We start from the raw sequence: 18,995 nt of genomic DNA on the forward strand, positions 1-18,995 counted from the left end.
CTTTCTGCCAAGTCTAGGGTTAAAAAATGAGACAATGAGAGATAAATCCTAACTTACAGCCCTTATGTTCAGCTGCAGATATCGCAATTATGATATGGGTTCACAATTGCCAAGAAAGCCTCGCAAATGCGGCACTTAAGGCTTGGGAAGCTCTTCACAAATGCGAAGATGGGATCATATTTGTGACCCCTGCTGCCCTCGCAAAAGCGAACATAGCCCAGTCCAGAAGCTCTTCGCAAATGCGACCAAGGCATTGCATTTGCGATAACTAGGATTCCTGCTATAGTCGCAAATGCGACCTTGGTGTTCGCAATTCGACACTAGAGGGCACCAGACACCAACTGCTATTTTCGGTCCAAAACACTTTCAGAACGTGTCCGAAACTCATTAGAGCCCTCCAGGGTTCAAACCAGAAATTCACAAAAGTCTTAAAATACCATACAAACTCGTTCGCGTGATCAAAACACAAAAATAACATCTAAAAGTACGAATTGAGCTCTAAAATGCATAGAATTCAAAGGAAAATTTCAAGAACTTCTATAATTACAACTAAGCATCCGAAAACCTTTCAAACCAACTCCAAACGACACCAAATTTTGCAGACAAGTTCTAAATGCCATGACGAACCTATTTGAAGTCCCAAAATCAAATTTCGAGTTCGATAGCTAAAAGTCAACCTTCGGGCAAACGTTTCAACTTTAAATTGCCAAATTTCGGCAAATCAATACAAATCAACCTACAGACTTCCAAAATCAATTCTGCGCATATGCCCAAGTCCGAAATCACTATACGAAGCTATCCGAGTCATAAAAATATAGCTTCGGGGTCGTTTTCACAAAAGTCAAAATTTGGTCAACAATTTCAAATTAAAGCTTCTAAGTGTAGAATCAAGGGTCCAAATCAACCCGAAAGCTTCCCGTAACGAAACTAATCAACCAAGTCATAAAAGCATAAACGCATAAGTGTGAAGCAATAAAAAGGGTAACGAGGCACAATTAGACAAAATGACCGATCGGGTCGTTACATTCTCCCTATCTTAAATCAAACGTTCTTCCTCGAACGTGCATAAGAACATACCTAAAGTGGTGAATAGATGAGGGTAACGATTTCACATGACCCCTCTATTGAACCTTCACTGAAGCAATATCCTTTGATCTCAACTTCCAGACTTGCCGGTCCAAGATAGCCACATGCTCCTCAATGTAAGTCAAATCCTCATCCAACTGGACTGTGCTGAAATCTAGAACATGAGACATCCCATAGTACTTCTGGAGCATAGAGACATGGAACACTAGATGAATCGCTGATAAACTAGGTGGCAATGCAAGCTTGTATGCCACCTCTCCATTCCTCTCAAGGATCTCAAAAGGTCTGACATACCTATGGCTCAACTTTCCCTTCTTTCCGAACCTCATTACACCCTTCATGGGTGAAACCCGAAGCAAAACTCTTTCTCCAATCATGAATGAAACATCACGAACCTTCCGATCCGCATAAATCTTCTGCCTCGATTGGGTTGTATGAAGCCGATCCTGGATCATCCTTACCTTCTCCAAAGCATCTTGGACCAGATCCGTGCCTAATAACTTAGCCTCTCCATGCTCAAATAACCCAATTGGATAACATCATCATCTCCCATATAGAGCCTTATATAGAGCCATCTGGATACTCGACTGGTAGTTGTTGTTGTAGGCAAACTCCACAAGTGGCAGAAACGGATCCCAAGCGCCCCCAAAATCCATAACACATACGCGAAATATGCCCTCCAATATCTGAATAGTGCGCTTGGACTATCTATCTGTCTGAGGGTGAAATGTTGTACTCAACTCAACCCATGTGCCTAGCTCACATTGTATAGCCTTCCAAAAATGCGATGTGAACTGCATACCCTAGTCAAAGATGATAGATACTGATACGCCATGATTTCGGACAATCTCGCTGATATAAACCTGAGCCAGCTGCTCTGAATAATAGGTAGTCACTACCGGAATGAAATGAGCCGACTTGATCAACCTATCCATAATCACCCATACTGCATCAAACTTCCTCGGAGTCTGTGGCAGACCAACAAAGAAGTCCATGGTTACGCGCTCCCATTTCCACTCAGGAATCTCAAGCCGCTGAAATAAACTACCCGGTCGCTGATGCTCATACTTCACCTGTTTAGAATTTAGGCACCGATCTACATACTCAACTATGTCCTTCATCATCCTCCTCCAGCAATAGTTCTTCCTTAAGTCCTGATACATCTTAGTGGCACCCGGATGAATGGAATACCGCGAACTGTGGGCCTCTTGAAAAATCAACTCACATAAACCATCCACATTGGGCACACATAACCGGCCCTACATCCGTAACACACCGTCATCCCTAATAGTAATCTCATTGGCATCTCCTTTTTGAACCGTGTCCTTAAGGACAAGCAGATGGGGATCGTCATACTGACGCTCTCTAATTCGGTCCTATAGAGAAGACCGAGAAACCACACAAGCAAGAACTCGACTGGGCTCCGAAACATCCAATGGTAATGGTCTCTTGGTTACCAGTAGCTATGCTAAACTACCCAAACTCTCCGCCTTGCGACTCAAGGCATTGGCCACCACATTGGCCTTCCCGGGATGATATAGAATGGTGATATCATAGTCCTTAAGTAACTCTAACCACCTCCGCTGCCACAAGTTAAGATCCTTCTATTTGAACAGATGTTGTAAACTTCGGTAGTCGGTAAAGACCTCACAAGGAACACTGTATAAATAATTCCACTAGATCTTCAATGGATGAACAATGGCTGCCAACTCCAAATCCTAGACTGGATAATTCTTCTCATGATTCTTCATCTGTTGCGATGTGTAGGCATTCACCTTACCATCCTGCATCAGCATCGCGCCAAGGCCAACACGTGACGCATCACAATACATAATATAAGACCCCGAGCCAGTAGGAAACACTAACATTAAGACTGTAGTCAAAGCAGTCTTGAGCTTTTGAAAGCTTGCCTCACACTCCTCAGTCTATCTGAAAGGATCACCCTTTTGGGTTAATCTAGTCATAGGTGCATCGATAGATGAGAAGCCCTCTACGAAAAGACGATAATACCCGACCAGAATAAGACAACTCGAGATCTTAGTAGCTGAAGACGCTCTTGGCTAACTCTGCACCACCTCAATATTCTTTGGATCTACCTTGATCCCCTCACTCGACTAAACATGACCCAAAAGTGCCACCGATTCAAGCTAAAATTCACGCTTTGAGAACTTCGTATATAACTTCTTCTCCCGGAAGGTCTGGAGAATGATCCTCAAATGCTGCTTATGATATTTCCTACTGTGGGAGTACCCCAAGATGTCGTTAATAAACACAATGATGAATGAATCAAGATAAGGCTGGAACACACTGTTAATCAGGTGCATAAATGTTGATGGGGTGTTGGTCAGCCCAAATGACATCACGAGGAACTCGTAGTGACCATACCGAGTCCTAAAGGCAGTCTTCGGAATATCCGGATCCCGAACCTTCAACTGATGATAACCTGACCGGAAATCAATCTTGGAGAACACTTTAGCACCCTGTAGCTGATCAAATAGGTCATCAATGCATGTCAACAGATACATGTTCTTCCCTGTAACCTTTTTCAATTGAGGATAATCAATACACATGTGCATAGAACCATCCTTCTTCTTTACAAAAAAGTCCGGAGCACCCCATTACGACACATTAGGCCGCATGAATCCCTTATCAAGCAACTCTTGAAACTGCTCCTTTAACTCTTTCAGCTCCGCTAAGGCCATACGATATGGTGGAATAGAAATGGGTTGACTTCTCGGCAACAAGTCAATACCAAAAACGATATCCTTGTCGGGCGGCATGGCCTAAAGATCTGCTGGAAATATATCTGGAAAGTCTCTCACTATCGGAACTGACTCCACGGTAGGAGTATCAGCACTGACATCCCAAACAAAGGCTAGATAAACATTACACCCCTTCTCAACCATCCGTTGAGCTTTTAGAAATGAGAAAACCCTGCTAGAAACATAATCTAATGCACCCCTCCACTCGAACCATGGTAAACCTGGCATAGCCAGTGTAATGGTCTTGGTGTGAAAATAAAAAATAGCATGATAGGGCGACAACCGGACCATACCCAAGATAACATAAAAGTCAACCATACTAAGTAACAACATATCAACTCTTGTCTCAAAACCACCAATAACATCTAAACACGACCGATACACATGGTCCACAACAATAGAATCTCCCATAGGAGTGAACACATAAACATGAGAACTCAAAGAATCACGAGATATATCCAAATATAGAGCAAAGTAAGATGACACATATGAATAAGTGGATCCCGGATCAAACAAGACTGATGCATCTCTATAGAAAACCGAAACCATACCTGTAATGACTGAGTTTAAAGCAACTACCTCTGTCATACTCGGAAGAGCATAGAATCTGGCTTGGCCTCGCAGTCTAGGGTGACCTCTACCCGCACATCCACCACACCTAGCTGGCTGAGCAGGTAGAGAGGCAAGTAGGGCAGCAATCATGGCCTGAGAAGTTTACGGACCTGACTCAATCCGTGAAACCTGAGTAGTCTGAGAAGGTGCACCCCTTTTGAGTCTGGGTAGTCTCTGACCATATGGCGGGTATCCCCACACTCAAAATAAGATCTTGGTAGACGTGGCGGCTGGGATTGGCTCGAGCCTGGCCGGCTGGACTGACCGCTGAAGGCACCCTGTGTAGGAGGTGCACTAGAAAGTGGGTGAGCAAAGTGTGCAACCTGACAGCTCGAAATAACCGGAACAATCAAGAATCACAACCGAGGTACCATATCGCATTTACATTTCTCAATTTCAATCACAATCTTTTCTTATACCGCCGCGTGAGCCTTACATTTGAAAATAGGTTTTGCAAACAGTTTTTTCGAAATAGCTACGCACACTTTAGCCCACCCTATGATACCGCATGGCTTCACGTAGTTTCTCTACAAGCAACACGCACAAAAGTTCCACCTTATACAGTCGCATGCACATCAACCCAAGTCTTATACCGCTGCATGCACATCAACCCAAGCCTTATACCGCCGCATGCACATTAATATCATATCATAATAACAATTCACACCACAAGTGCCCATATATTACAACTTGCCAACAACAACAATATCAATATTTCAACAACAATAGCCCATGGCTCCACTAGAACGTATACAAGAATATCAAAAATAATAATTGATGAAAATGCTCAATAAGATAGATGTTTCAACAATATCCAATATCACCTCAACGTATTACAACTTTCACAACTTCAACTCTAATTAACTCAACAATGAGAAAAATAAGGTATAACTATGATATTAGATAAGACTAATTCACAATAAAAGAAATAATATTTAACCGTGAGTCTCAAATAATGGAAACCAACAAGTAAAAGGATAACACGAACAATTAATTCATCAATGATAATTAATAATAAAGAGATAGCATGTAACAATGAAGGAGCAACGGGTTCAACTAAAGTATGGGAGCAATTTAGCAAGCATGATGTAGAACAAATACTAAACAAGTAAACTAAGGCATTTAATGATAATCTAACACAAATAAAGATAATTTAACTATGAGAATTTAGAACATAATATGGCATTTCAATTAAAGCATGAAATTAGTCTAAGTAGCATAAAAAGGTCAAATACTACATATAACCCGTGTACCCACTCGTCACCTTGTATAAACGGATTTCACTTAGCACAATTGAATCAAACAATACCAATCCTAAGGGTAGTTCCCTCACACGAAGTTAGGCAAGACATTTTCCTCAAAGGAAATTTTCAAGAACTTCTAGAATTACAACTAAGTATCCGAAACCTATCAAACCAAGTCCAAACGACACCAAATTTTGCATACAAGTTCTGAAGGCCACCTATTCCAAGTTTCGGCAAATCAACACAAATCTACCTACGAACTTTTAAAATCAATTTCGGGCATACTCCCAAGTCCGAAATCACGATATGAAGCTATCGGAGTCATAAAAATACAGTTCCAGGTCGTTTTCACAAAAGTCAAAGTGTGGTCAACATTTTCAAATTAAAGCTTCTAAGTCTAGACTGAAGGGTCCAAATCAACCCGAAAGCTTCCCAGAACGAAACTAATCAACCCCGCAAGTCATAAAAGTATAAGCACATAAGTGTGAAGTAATAAAAGGTGTAACGAGGCGCAATTACACAAAATAACCGATTGTGTCGTTACAAAAAATCTCTAAATTACCCTCTACATAAAGTAATCTTCAAATTATCACAACGTATTCGGAGTATCCGCTAATTAGCAGAGGAGACAATATTATTTGCTTGTTTAAACAAATAGTAAGTTATTTACCTTTTCTGGCCATTCTAAAAAATATTTACTAAATCAAGCCATATATAATCCATGGAATTTTTCTAGTTCTGCATTGAACATTCTTGACAAGTTTAAAATTCGTTCAAAGACTAATTTTCTTTCTCGAACAATTACAAATGCATGTTAATAGCTGCAAATTTTGCATGGGCATGTTTTAAGGAAACTTACATAAATGTACATCTCTTTGATCAAATTCTTACACTTTTGTTTGCCAACCGAATGTTTTTCTCCCTTCACCCCCACCATTTCTGATCATCAATTGATTAGATTAGCCCCATCGCCTAACCCAAGGTTCTTTTAGATTTCTTTTTCTTTTTCTGGCATGAACTTATTTCGTGCGTCCACTAGACCACTGCTTCTCCCGCCATATTATTTCATCAAATTAAAAGTGTACCTTTGATGAACACCCTAGGATTTGGTGATCTAGTTGAAGAAAGATTTGAATAAATACCCTTAAAGACTCATTTGAATCTTGAATACAAAATTTAAAATTTATTACTCATAGTATTTTTTTTAGCGGGAGTGGTTGAAATTAATTTAGAAACTCCTGGAAGATTCTATATGTAAAATTTGAGGAAGATTTGAGGTGATTTGGTGTCAAAATATCAGAACTGAAATCGAGCTGAAATCAAGTTGAAAAAATTCACTGTTACACTGTATATCACAAGCATATATTTTGTATATGACACACATATGTACATGTATACTATCTTAGCGACACTATCTGAGCACCATTAGATCACTAACCCACCACTATACCTTTTTTTGGTGGAAAGAAATATTTTTATTAATCACCACAAAGGAAATACAGTGTACTCTCACTACTACCTACTCATATCTATCTATAATATTTTTCTCTATCTGCACAAATCTTTCTATTCAACCTTCATATTCTCTCCTCTTCTATTTATAAAATTTTTCAATCCACACTCTATCTTTCTTACTTTGTCTTGCAGTCAGTCCTACCAGGAAACAATACTTGCAATCCAGCTTGATTTGTGTACAAATCACCAGAGGGTGTGGAATTCTAAAATGCCATAAAGCTTCGTTTCTTGACCTCCAGCTTAGTGCTCAACTTTGCTTTCTTGCTGTGCATCTTATCATTCTCTTCCAAATTCCCTTAACCTCTTTGTTTTGTATGCTCATTTGTAGCCACTCTAATATCCGTTCTAGGCATAATCTGGCATAACAACATTCAAAGAAGATATTTTCACTAATTCATTACACTTCCCACATAGCAGACATAGACTGTCTTGGCCGATCCCTAATCTGAACAATTTGTCTTTAGTCAGTAAACTCCTGTGCATGGCAAGCCAGCATATGAAGCTATGTTTTGGCGTGTTGGAATTGTTCCAAACCAATCATCTCCGACCATACTTCAGAGATGCCTTTTCGTCACCTGTATCCACTCTTTATATATAGTGTATTTTTTTGTTGTCGAAAGCCATCTATTTTGTATATATTCAGCATTGAATCTGTCTCTAATAAGGTATACATTTTTCCAATACCAACAATGTACTGTCGATAGGCATAGAGTATTATCACCAGTTACTACCTTTAAGGTAAATATGGTTGACCCACCTTACCCACAAGTTGTTCCATACGTACTTAGTCACAACAGCTTCATTCTAAATAGTGCAATCAATTATCCCCAATCCTCCTTCTTGCTTAGGTAGACAAACTATATCCCAAGCTACCAGTGGTCCCTTATTTGTTTTTGCTTTTCCTCCCCATAAGAAATTCAGGCAGACACTTGTGATTGCTTTCAAATATGAAAATGGAAGCCCGGTAGCTATGTACACGCATTAGCACAGAATTGATCAATTATATTCGAGCTGCATAAAATAAGTTTCTTGACCCCCAAGTTCTCACTCTGCTGCAGATTCTTTCCACAAGCATTTTACATTCCACTAAAGTTAACGTCTTAGGTGAGATTGGAACTTCCAGATATCTAACAGATAATATACTGTTCGCTTCTTATACCTTGTTAGTTCACAAAGATCTTTCATACATTGGTCATCCATATTAGCACTAAAGATATTAGATTTACCTGTACTGGTAATTAGGCCTGGGGTATTTGAGAAAGTTTGCAGCCCTCTGTGCAACAGTACTACAGCCTGGAAATACCCATTACAGAATATCAGCACATCTTTCGCAAAGAAGAGGTGGTTCTGATGTTTTATACTTCAATGCCACACAAGAGGGGGTGATTTGTGTGGTGTTCAATTTTCGCGTGTACTAATTATAGAAGGACCTGGTTCTTCTATGTGTTCGTTATACTACTGTTGCGGAAATAGTAAATGCGGAAAGTAAAGAACACAAGTATTTTTTCGTGAAAAACACCCGGCTCAAAAGGTGAAAAAATCACGACCTACTACTTAGTAGAATTTTTCCCAACACTTTACTAAATCACTGAGTCAGAACAACATTTATAAAACTCTTTGTAAACCTAAGATTACATCTAATCACGTTGTGTCAACCAACCTCTAATTGTTGCGACAACTTCAAGTTAACTCTAACTTGAATACTCAGTTTACCTAATACAATTGCCTCTAGATAAAGCTGAAAGGTATAATTTAAAAAGCCCTACTACAATTGAACTAGAATAAAAGACAGATACTTGGAACTGGTTTTCTATCTGGTTCATGTAGCCTCAGATTCGCACATTTGAATCACACAAGAATTGCTTGCAAAATCCCTTGCTATTTTATTCTCAACTCAAGTTTAACTTCATCTTTTGCGCGTGCCTGTAAAATGAGAACATCCTGCAATATATAGAGTTAGTAGAATAGGAAATAACTAGAGTTCTAATACTTTACTCTTCCATGGTGGAAGAGTTCTAGTTATTTTCAACTTCTAACTCCTCCCTTATCCAGGATAGAGTTCTCTCGAGTAAGGAGTTCTTATCCTTATCATTTATGCAACCTTTTCGTTCAGGAGATATTATATATAACCACTTAAGATTATCTCCTTCGCGTGCATGCCTTGTGCTTGAATCTGTCCGTGTCTCTGTACACTGTTTATGTAGCTGGTTCATGCTTGAGTTCCTTTATCAATCATCAAAACAAACTTCAATTGAGCCAACATATTCCCCCTTTTTGATGATGACAAACTCTGTGCTTTTGATAAGCATAGGCCCTGTATCATCTCAGCTCAACATCAACATAATGTTATAACACTTTCTATTTTAAAGTCACAAATCATCAAGAACCAGGTTCATTATGTTATAAACATCACAGTCCACAGTAAAAAGCACAACCTATCTTCCCCTTTTTGGCATCATCGAAAATTTGCATAATTATGTTAGATACCAGATTTTAATAAAAATTACTCATGGCCACTAGGGCTACTTCAAATGCAATCATGGAGTCAAGCATCATTTATCAATCTAATGATATTAGTCAAATAAGAAGCATCAACAAACAGTTAGAGCACAAAAATAATTAATTATCATTGATACTAGTCATTCACAAAGTATAAAGAGAAATAAAAACACTGGATCATGAGCAAAAAGATCGAAAAGAAATCCTATCCAGGCCACTGGTTTGTCTAACTAGGCTAGGAAGGTTTGAAGGCTGGAAAGGACCAGGTTCTTGGTTCTTGGCTTGAAGCACTTTCAGCATATCATGAAGAATACCATCATTCTTCTCGTTTTCCTTTGCAAGCTCAGCTCTGAAAGCATCTCTCTCAGTTTCTACTTCTGACAACCTCTTCTTCAGCCTTTCAATTTCAGCATCCTTAGCCCCACTTTCTTGCACCAAGGCTCGTACTTTGCTGTTCACAGGTACCTTCTTTGATGAACCGGGTTCTTTGGGAGTGATGTGGACTTCATAGCCACAATCAGTCAAAGTGTTTGCCCCAAAGTAATCCTTGATTGTACCAACTTCCCATTTCTTGATGGGTACCTTGAAGTGTGCGAGTACAACCGTGAGAATGAAACCATTGGGTATGGCATGAGTTTTGGTGCCAGTCAAAACCCTATCGAGAAGCTGGATGATAAATCCAGGCCAATTGATTTGCCTTCCACTGTCCAGACATTCCATAAGGACCAGGTCCATGAGTGTGGCAATGTGTCTCCTTTCCTGCCTAGGCAGCACAACTTTGTTAACAAATTTAAGCAACAGTTTGTGGGGTGGCTTCATCTCACTCTTTTATATAGCCTTGGGCTGAAGCTCTTCTTTATTGTCACCAAACTTCCTTTTAATGGCAAGGGAGGTAGGGAGATTCTATAAACTTAGCCATTTGAGTTTCTTGTAATCATTGTACCCTTCAGCAGGTACACCTAAGATCTCTTCCAGTTCCTTGTCATCAAAACTCACTGTAACTTCCTTCACCATACTGGTGACTCTGCCATTTTTTATCTCACAATTTGACATAAACCCCACAATCTCAGTTCTGGCAAGCTTTCCATCCATCTTAAGGACAACGTCCTTCCAACCCTACAGATGTAACTTTTCCATCAGCATCATCATACCTTCCTCCTCTAAGTCCCTGAGGAGTCTACCTTTCAAGATGGTTCTTTTCCCAAACTTAATCATCTTGTCTTTCTCATCATCAGATTCTTCTTCTTCTTCTCCTCTCTCTTATTCTTCCACCATTTTCACTTTTCTAGACTTCAAGGTAGAGGGCTCTGCAGACTTTGTCTTTGAAACAGACTTCTTTATGAAAGTCTTGATTTTCTTTGCCTTTGGAGTCACAACCTCTATTTCTTCTGTCTCCTCTTCATCACGGAGAACCAGTTCCATCTCTCAATTTTAACTTCCTCAACAGGCTCAACCATCTTCTTATTTTCCTTTGCAGCAGCTTTTCTCTTACTTTCTTTTAGGGCCTTTTCCAATTCAACCTCACTCTGCTTCTTCTGACTCCTTGTAGCTCTTCCTCTTGTAGGAGGAGTCACTACAAGGATAGAAGAGGCAGCCTTTCTTTTCTTGTTTGCCCTCGCAGTGCCAGGAATTTTAACTCATGAACTCTTTTTCCTTTTAGTATTGTAACTGTCAGACACTCATCTCAATTGGTCTTCAAAGGGTTCCTGCATAGATGGAACAAGTTTTTGAAACCTCTTCCTCAACCTAACCAACCCCACAGCAGCTTCTCCAGACCTACTTCCCTCTTTTTCTCTCACGCTTTCTTCTTCTCTACCATATTCCTCACTCCATACTACCACAGCTCTTGTTTCTTCAGTCAAACCAATAGGAGTGGGTGAAGATTCGGCCACTCCTTGTCCCGTTCCTCTCACATCTCCTTGAACACCGTTATTCTCTGTTTCTTTTCTTTTTTTATTTTTACCACCAATTTTCCCAGACTCAGTGGTCTCTACCCCAGCCACAATTCATACCAGAACAAATCTATTTTCCAAATTTACAGCAACCTCATAGATTACTTCAGATGTAAATTTTGGACCATATGTTACCTGCTCTGTTTATGATGAAACAATTTCTTCCCCCCAGTTGTAGACTTGAAAGAATCTTCAGATTTTTGAAGTTCATCTTCCTGACTTTCCTTCAGTTGCTCATTGATTTTCTTGATTTGTTCTCCTCCAGTGACTACTTTGTGAGAAAGCATCTTAACTCTTCCTTTCTTAGAGATATGGGTGGTTGAGGGTGTGGTTGAAGGAGTGGGTGTGTATTCTTTGGGTGGTGATGAGGTATTTTCAGAGGTGTTAGCCATTGATGGTTAGAGGATGAGAGAAGTTGAGTATGTGTGTGTTTAGAAGATGAGAGAAGATAGAGAGAATTGTTTGGCTGCCAAAAATTTAGAACTAAAGCAATAACTAAGGCCTAATCAATTTAAAGAGGAGGAGTTTAATTAGGTAATAGTAGCTTTTTCAGAAGCTCAGAAGTCTAATTAAACTGGGAGTCAGTTTGAAAAGACGTTGAAGACACTCCAGAGAATCTAGGCTCTTATTGCGTTTTGGGACTCTATTTGGATGAAAGTGGTTCATTTCTTAACAGATAAGCTCAAGGAGGTTAAGATTAAATGGGACTCTCCTTTTGATCATAATCCAAATATAATTATTTCAAAATATACAGAGTGGAGAGTACGTACCATGTAATCTTGATGAACTGGGTTCTTCACTGAGAAATATCTTGTGTAAGTCTGAATTTTCCAAAAAATCAAAGATATTATCATTTGAGATTAATGAGATATTTTAGCACATGGCATAAGAGTATACTAGAGAACGTATGAGACTGAGCAAAATCTAGTCTAATTATGTACAAAATTTACAAATTTCCTAACCAAATTTTTGAGTTAGAACTGGTTCCTTTTAGGTGATCTTAATCATCCCTAATTCTAACATGTTCCTTTCAAAGTGATCTCTACTTAGATCTTTTGTGAAGATGTCATCTATTTGATTGTCAGTAGCACAAAATTTCATAGTGATCAAACCATTTTCATAGTTGTCCCTTAAAAAGTGATGTCTAACATCTCTGTGCTTAGTTCTCTTATGATAACCCAGGTTCTTGATCATACTAATTGCACTAGTGTTATCACAAAAGATAAAAATACAGACTACATCAATCCCAAAGTCCATTAATTGATGTTTGATCCACAGTAATTGAGCACAACGTGAGGTAGCATCAACATACTCAGCCTCAACAGTAGATAAAGCCACAAAAGTTTTCCTTTTGGTGGCCCAAGACACAAGTCATGATCCAAGAAAGTGTGCCATACGTGAGGTGCTCTTTCTATCAACAAGAAAACCTGTATAATCAGCATCAACATATCCCACTAAGTTAAAATTACTACCTTTGGATACTATAGACAAAGGTCTGTGGTGCCTTTTAGGTATTTCAACATCTTCTTGACATCATTCAAGTGAGACTCCTTTGGATTTGCCTAAAATCTAGCACATAGGCCTACACTGAAAAATAATGTCAGGTATGCTAGTAGTAAGATATAACAAAGAGCAAATCATTCCCCTATACAACTTTTGATCAATAGATAACCAGGTTCATCTACATCCAATTTTGTGGTTGTTGCTATAGGAGTATCAATTTCTTTGGAATCTTCCATTTTAAAGCTTTTAAGAAACTCTTTTACATACTTCTACTCATGGATTATAGTTCCATTTGAATTTTGTTTAATTTGTAAGCCTAAAAAGAAATTAAGCTCACCCATCATACTGATTTCAAATTCACTCCCCATTAGTTTAGCAAATTCTTTATTTAACTTATCAGTATTTGCTCCAAATATTATATCATCAACATATATGTGAACTACCAAGAGATCTTTATCTTTCACTTTCAAGAATAAAGTATTGTCAATTTTAACTCTCTTGGAGCCTGCTTGAGCCCATAAAGTGCTTTTTCAAGTTTGTACACATGATCATGACATTCCTTGCTTTCAAAGCCCAGAGGTTGCTTGACAAATACTTCTTCCTTTAGATAGACATTGAGGAAGGAACTCTTGACGTCCATCTAATGGAGAGTGAATTACATGTAAGCAGCAAAGGCTATAAGGAGTCTAATTGCTTCCAGTCTTGCAACTGAAGCAAAGGTCTCATCATAGTCTATGCCCTCCTCTTGACCTCCAGCTTAGTGCTCAACTTTTCTTTCCTGTTGTGCATCTTATCATTCTCTTCCAAATTCCTTTCACCTCTTTGTTTTGTATGCTCGTTTGTAGCCACTCTAATATCTATTCTAGGCATAATCTAGCATAACAACATTCAAAGAAGATATTTTTCACTAATTCATTATAGTTCCCACATAGCAGACATAGACTATCTTGGCCGATCCCTAATTTGAACAATTTGTCTTTAGTTAGTAAACTCCTATGCATGGCAAGCCAGCATATGAAGCTATGTTTTGGCGTGTTGGAATTGTTCCAAACCAATCATCTCCGGCCATACTTCAGAGATGCCTTTTCGTCACTTGTATCCACTCCTTATATATAGTACATTTTTTTGTTGTCGAAAGCCATCCATTTTGTATATATTCAGCACTGAATTTGTCTCTAATAAGGTATACATTTTTCCAATTCCAACAACGTAGTGTCTACAGGTAGAGAGTATTACCACCAGTTACTACCTTTAAGGTAAATATAGTTGACCCACTTTACCCACAAGTTGTTCCATACGTACTTAGTCACAACTGCTTCATTCTAAATAGTGCAATCAATTATCCCTAATCCTCCTTCTTGCTTAGGTAGACAAACTATATCTCAAGCTACCAGCGGTCCCCTATTTGTTTTTGCTTTTCCTCCCCATAAGAAATTCAGGCAGACGCTTGTGATTGCTTTCAAACATGAAAATGGAAGCCCGGTAGCTATGTACATACATTAGCACAGAATTGATCAATTGTACTCGAGGTGCATAAAATAAGTTTCTTGACCCCCAAGTTCTCACTCTGCTGCAGATTCTTTCCACAAGCATTTCACATTCCACTGAAGCTAACGTCTTAGGTGAGATTGGAACTTCCAGATATCTAACGGATAATATACTGTTCCCTTCTTATACCTTGTTAGTTCACAAAGATCTTTCATATATTGGCCATCCATATTAGCACTAAAGATATTAGATTTACCTGTACTAGTAGTTAGGCCTGGGGTATTTGAGAAAGTTTGCAGCCCTCTGTGCAACTGTACTACAGCCTGGAAATACCCATTACAGAATATCAGCACATCTTTAGTAAAGAAGAGGTAGTTCTGATGTTTTATACTTCAATGCCATACAATAGGGGGTGATTTGTGTGGTGTCCAATTTTTGCGTGCACTAATTATAGAAGGACCTGGTTCTTCTATGTGTTCCTTATACTACTGTTGTAGAAATAGTGAATGAGAAAAGTAAAAATCACAAGTATTTTTACGTGGAAAACACCGAGTTGAAAAGGTGAAAAAACCACGACCTACTACTCAGTAGAATTTTTTCCAACACTTCAGTAAATCACTGAGTCAAAATAACATTTACAAAACTCTTTATAAACCTAAGGATTACCTCTAATCCCGTTGTGGCAACCAACCTCTAATTGTTGCGACAACTTCAAGTTAACTCTAACTTGAATACACAGTGTACCTAATACAATTGCCTCTAGATAAAGCTGAAAGGTACAATTTAAAAAGCCCTACTACAATTGAACTAGAATAAATGACAGACACTTGGAACTGTTTTTCTATCTGGTTCATGTAGCTTCAGATTCGTACACTTGAATCACACAAGAATTGCTTGTAAAATCCCTTGCCATTTTGTTCTCAACTCAAGTTTAACTTCAACTTTTGTGCGTGCCTGTAAAATGAGAACATCCTGCAATATATAGAGTTAGTAGAATAGGAAATAACTAGAGTTCTAATACTATACTCTTCCATGGTGGAAGAGTTCTAGTTATCTTCAACTTCTAACTCCTCCCTTATCTAGGATAGAGTTCTCTCGAGTAAGGAGTCCTTCTCCTTATCATTTATGAAACCTTTTCGTTTAAGAGATATCAGATATAACCACTTAAGCTCATCTCCTTCACGTGCATACATTGTGCTTGAATTTGTTCGTGTCTGTGTACATTGTGTATGGACCTGGTTCATGCTTGAGTTCCTTTGTCAATCATCAAAACAAACTTCAGATGGGCCAGCAGGTTCAACTTGAGCCCTTTTTATTTTGTATGAAACGCAAAGCCTGTTTTGGTGGTTACCAATTTCATGATTCGAGTGAAATATTCCATGAAGATAACAAAAGTAGGGGTGATATTGTATCCCCCTGTCTTAGCTCCCTTCTTCCTTTTATGCATCCATATACCCCACTACATTTGATAAACATCATCTCAATAAATAAGAAATGCGAGAATTAAAAGAATCTCTGTTGGCCCAAGTAAGTTTGTTTTGATGATTGACAAAGGAACTCAAGCATGAACCAGGTTCATACACAGTGTACACAGACACGAGAAAATTCGAGCACAAGGCATGAACTTGAAGGAGATAAGCTTAAGTTGTTATATTTGATATCTCCTAAACGAAAAGATTGCATAAGTGATAAGGAAAAGGACTCCTTACTCGAAGAGAACTCTATCCTAGATAAGGGAGGAGTAAGAAGTTGAAGATAACTAGAACTCTTCCACCATGGAAGAGTATAGAATTAGAACTCTAGTTATTTCCTATTATATTAACTCTATATATTGCAGGATGTTCACATTTTAGACGCCAAAGTTAAACGTGAGTTGAAACTAATATAGCAAGGTATTTTGCAAGCAATTCCTGTGTGATTCAAGTGTGCGAACCTGAAGCTACATGAACAAGATAGAAGAACCAATTCCAAATGTCTGTCTTTTATTCTAATTTCATTGTAGTAGGGCTTTTGAGTTGTACCTTTCATCTTTATCTAGAAGCAATTGTACTAGGTACTTCGAGTGAAGTATTCAAGTAAGAGTTAATTTGAAGTTGTTGCAACAGCTAGAGGTTGATTTTCACAAAGGGTTAGAGATAATCCTTTGGTTTACAAATAGTTTTGTAAATGTTATTTTTGGCTCAGTGATTTAGTGAAGTGTTGGAAAAACTCCTACTGGGTAGTAGGTCATGGTTTTTTCGCCTTTTGAGCTAGGTATTTTCTACGTAAAAATACTTGTGTTCTTTACTTTTAGCATTTATTATTACGCTACAGTAGTATAAGGAACACATAGAAGAACCAGGTCCTTCTATAATTTGTGCTTGCAAAAATGTTGCTAAGGCTTTGCAGGATGCGGACTAGATGAATACAATGCAAGATGAACTCAACCAATTTGAAAGAAATCTAGTTTGGCATCTGGTACCAAGAACCAAGCACATATCAGTAATTGGCACAAAATGGGTCTTTAGAAACAAACTTGACAAAGATGGAACAGTTACAAAGAACAAGGCAAGATTGGTGGTTCAAGGATATAGTCAAGAGGAGGGCATAGACTATGATGAGACGTTTGCTCCAGATTCAAGATTGGAAGCAATTAGATTTCTTATAGCCTTTACTGCCTACATGGAATTCACTCTCCATCAGATGGATGTCAAGAGTACCTTCTTCAATGGCTATCTAAAGGAAGAAGTGTTTGTCAAACAACCTCCTAGATTTGAAAGCAAGGAATGTCCTGATCATGTGTAGAAGCTTGACAAGGCACTTTATGGGCTCAAACAGGCTCCAAAAGCATGGTATGAAAGATTATCAAAATTCTTGCTTGAGCATGGCTACAAGAGAGGTAAAAGTGACAATACTTTATTCTTGAAAGAAAAAGGTAAAGATCACTTGGTAGTTCAGATATGTGTTGATGATATAATCTTTGGAGGAATTACTGATAAGTTAATTAAAGAATTTGCTAAACTAATGGGGAGTATATCTGAAATAAGTATGATGGGTGAGCTCGATTTCTTTTTAGGCTTACAAATTAAATAATATTTAAATGGAACTATGATCCATTAGCAGAAGTATGTAAAAGAGTTGCTTAAAAGGTTTAAAATGGAAGATTCCAAAGAAATTGACACTCCTATAGCAACAACCACAAAATTAGATGTAGATAAACCTGGTTTATCTGTTGATCAGAAGTTGTATAGAAGAATGATTGGCTCCTTGTTATATCTCACTGCTAGCAGACCTGGCATTATTTTTAGTGTAGGCCTTTGTGCTAGATTTTATGCAAATCCAAAGGAGTCCTAGTTGACTACTATCAAGAGGATCTTAAGATACCTAAAAGGCACCACTGACCTTTGTCTATGGTATCCAAAAGGTAGTAATTTTAACTTAGTGGGATATGCAGGTGCTAATTATGCAGGTTTGCTTGTGGATAGAAAAAGCACCTCAGGTATGGCACATTATCTTGGCTCATGTCTTGTGTCTCGGGCCACCAAAAAGCAAAATTTTGTGGTCTTATCTACTACTGAAGCTTAGTATGTTGTTGTTGCTTTATGTTGTGCTCAATTGTTGTGGATCAAACAACAATTAATGGATTTTGGAATTGATGTAGGTTGTATCCCCATATTTTGTGATAATATTAGTGCAATTAGTATGACCAAGAACCCGGTTCTTCACAAAAAAACTAAGCACATAGATGTTAAGCATCACTTTTTAAGGGACAACTATGAAAAGGATTTGATCACTATGGAATTTTGTGCTACGGACAAGCAAATAGGTGACATCTTTACAAAATCTCTAAGTAGAGATCACTTTGAAAGGAACAAGTTAGAATTAGGGATGATTAAGATCACCTACAAGGAACTAGTTCTAACTAAAAGAATGGTTAGATAATTTGTGAATTTTGTACATAATTAGATTAGATTTTGCTCAGTCTCATACTTTCACTAGTATACTCTTGTGCCATGTGCTAAAATATCTCATTATTCTCTAATGATATTATCTTTATTCTCTTAGAAAATTTAGACTTACACAAGAGATTTCTCAATGAAGAACCTAGTTCATCAAGATTACTTGGTACGTACTCTCCACTCTGTATATTTTGAAATAATTATATTTGGATTATGATCAAAAGGATAGTCTCATTTAATCCTAACATTCCTTGAGCTTATCCATTACAAAATGAACCAGTTTCATCCAAAGAGAGTCCCAAAATGCAATAATTGCCTAGATTCTAGGGAGAGTCCTCAACGTCTTTTCAAACTACCTCCCGGTTTGATTAGACTTCTGAGCTTTTGAAAAGCTAT

The sequence above is a fragment of the Nicotiana tabacum genome, chromosome 15, assembly GCF_000715075.1.
Source record: "Nicotiana tabacum cultivar K326 chromosome 15, ASM71507v2, whole genome shotgun sequence".
Taxonomy (NCBI): Eukaryota; Viridiplantae; Streptophyta; class Magnoliopsida; order Solanales; family Solanaceae; genus Nicotiana; species Nicotiana tabacum.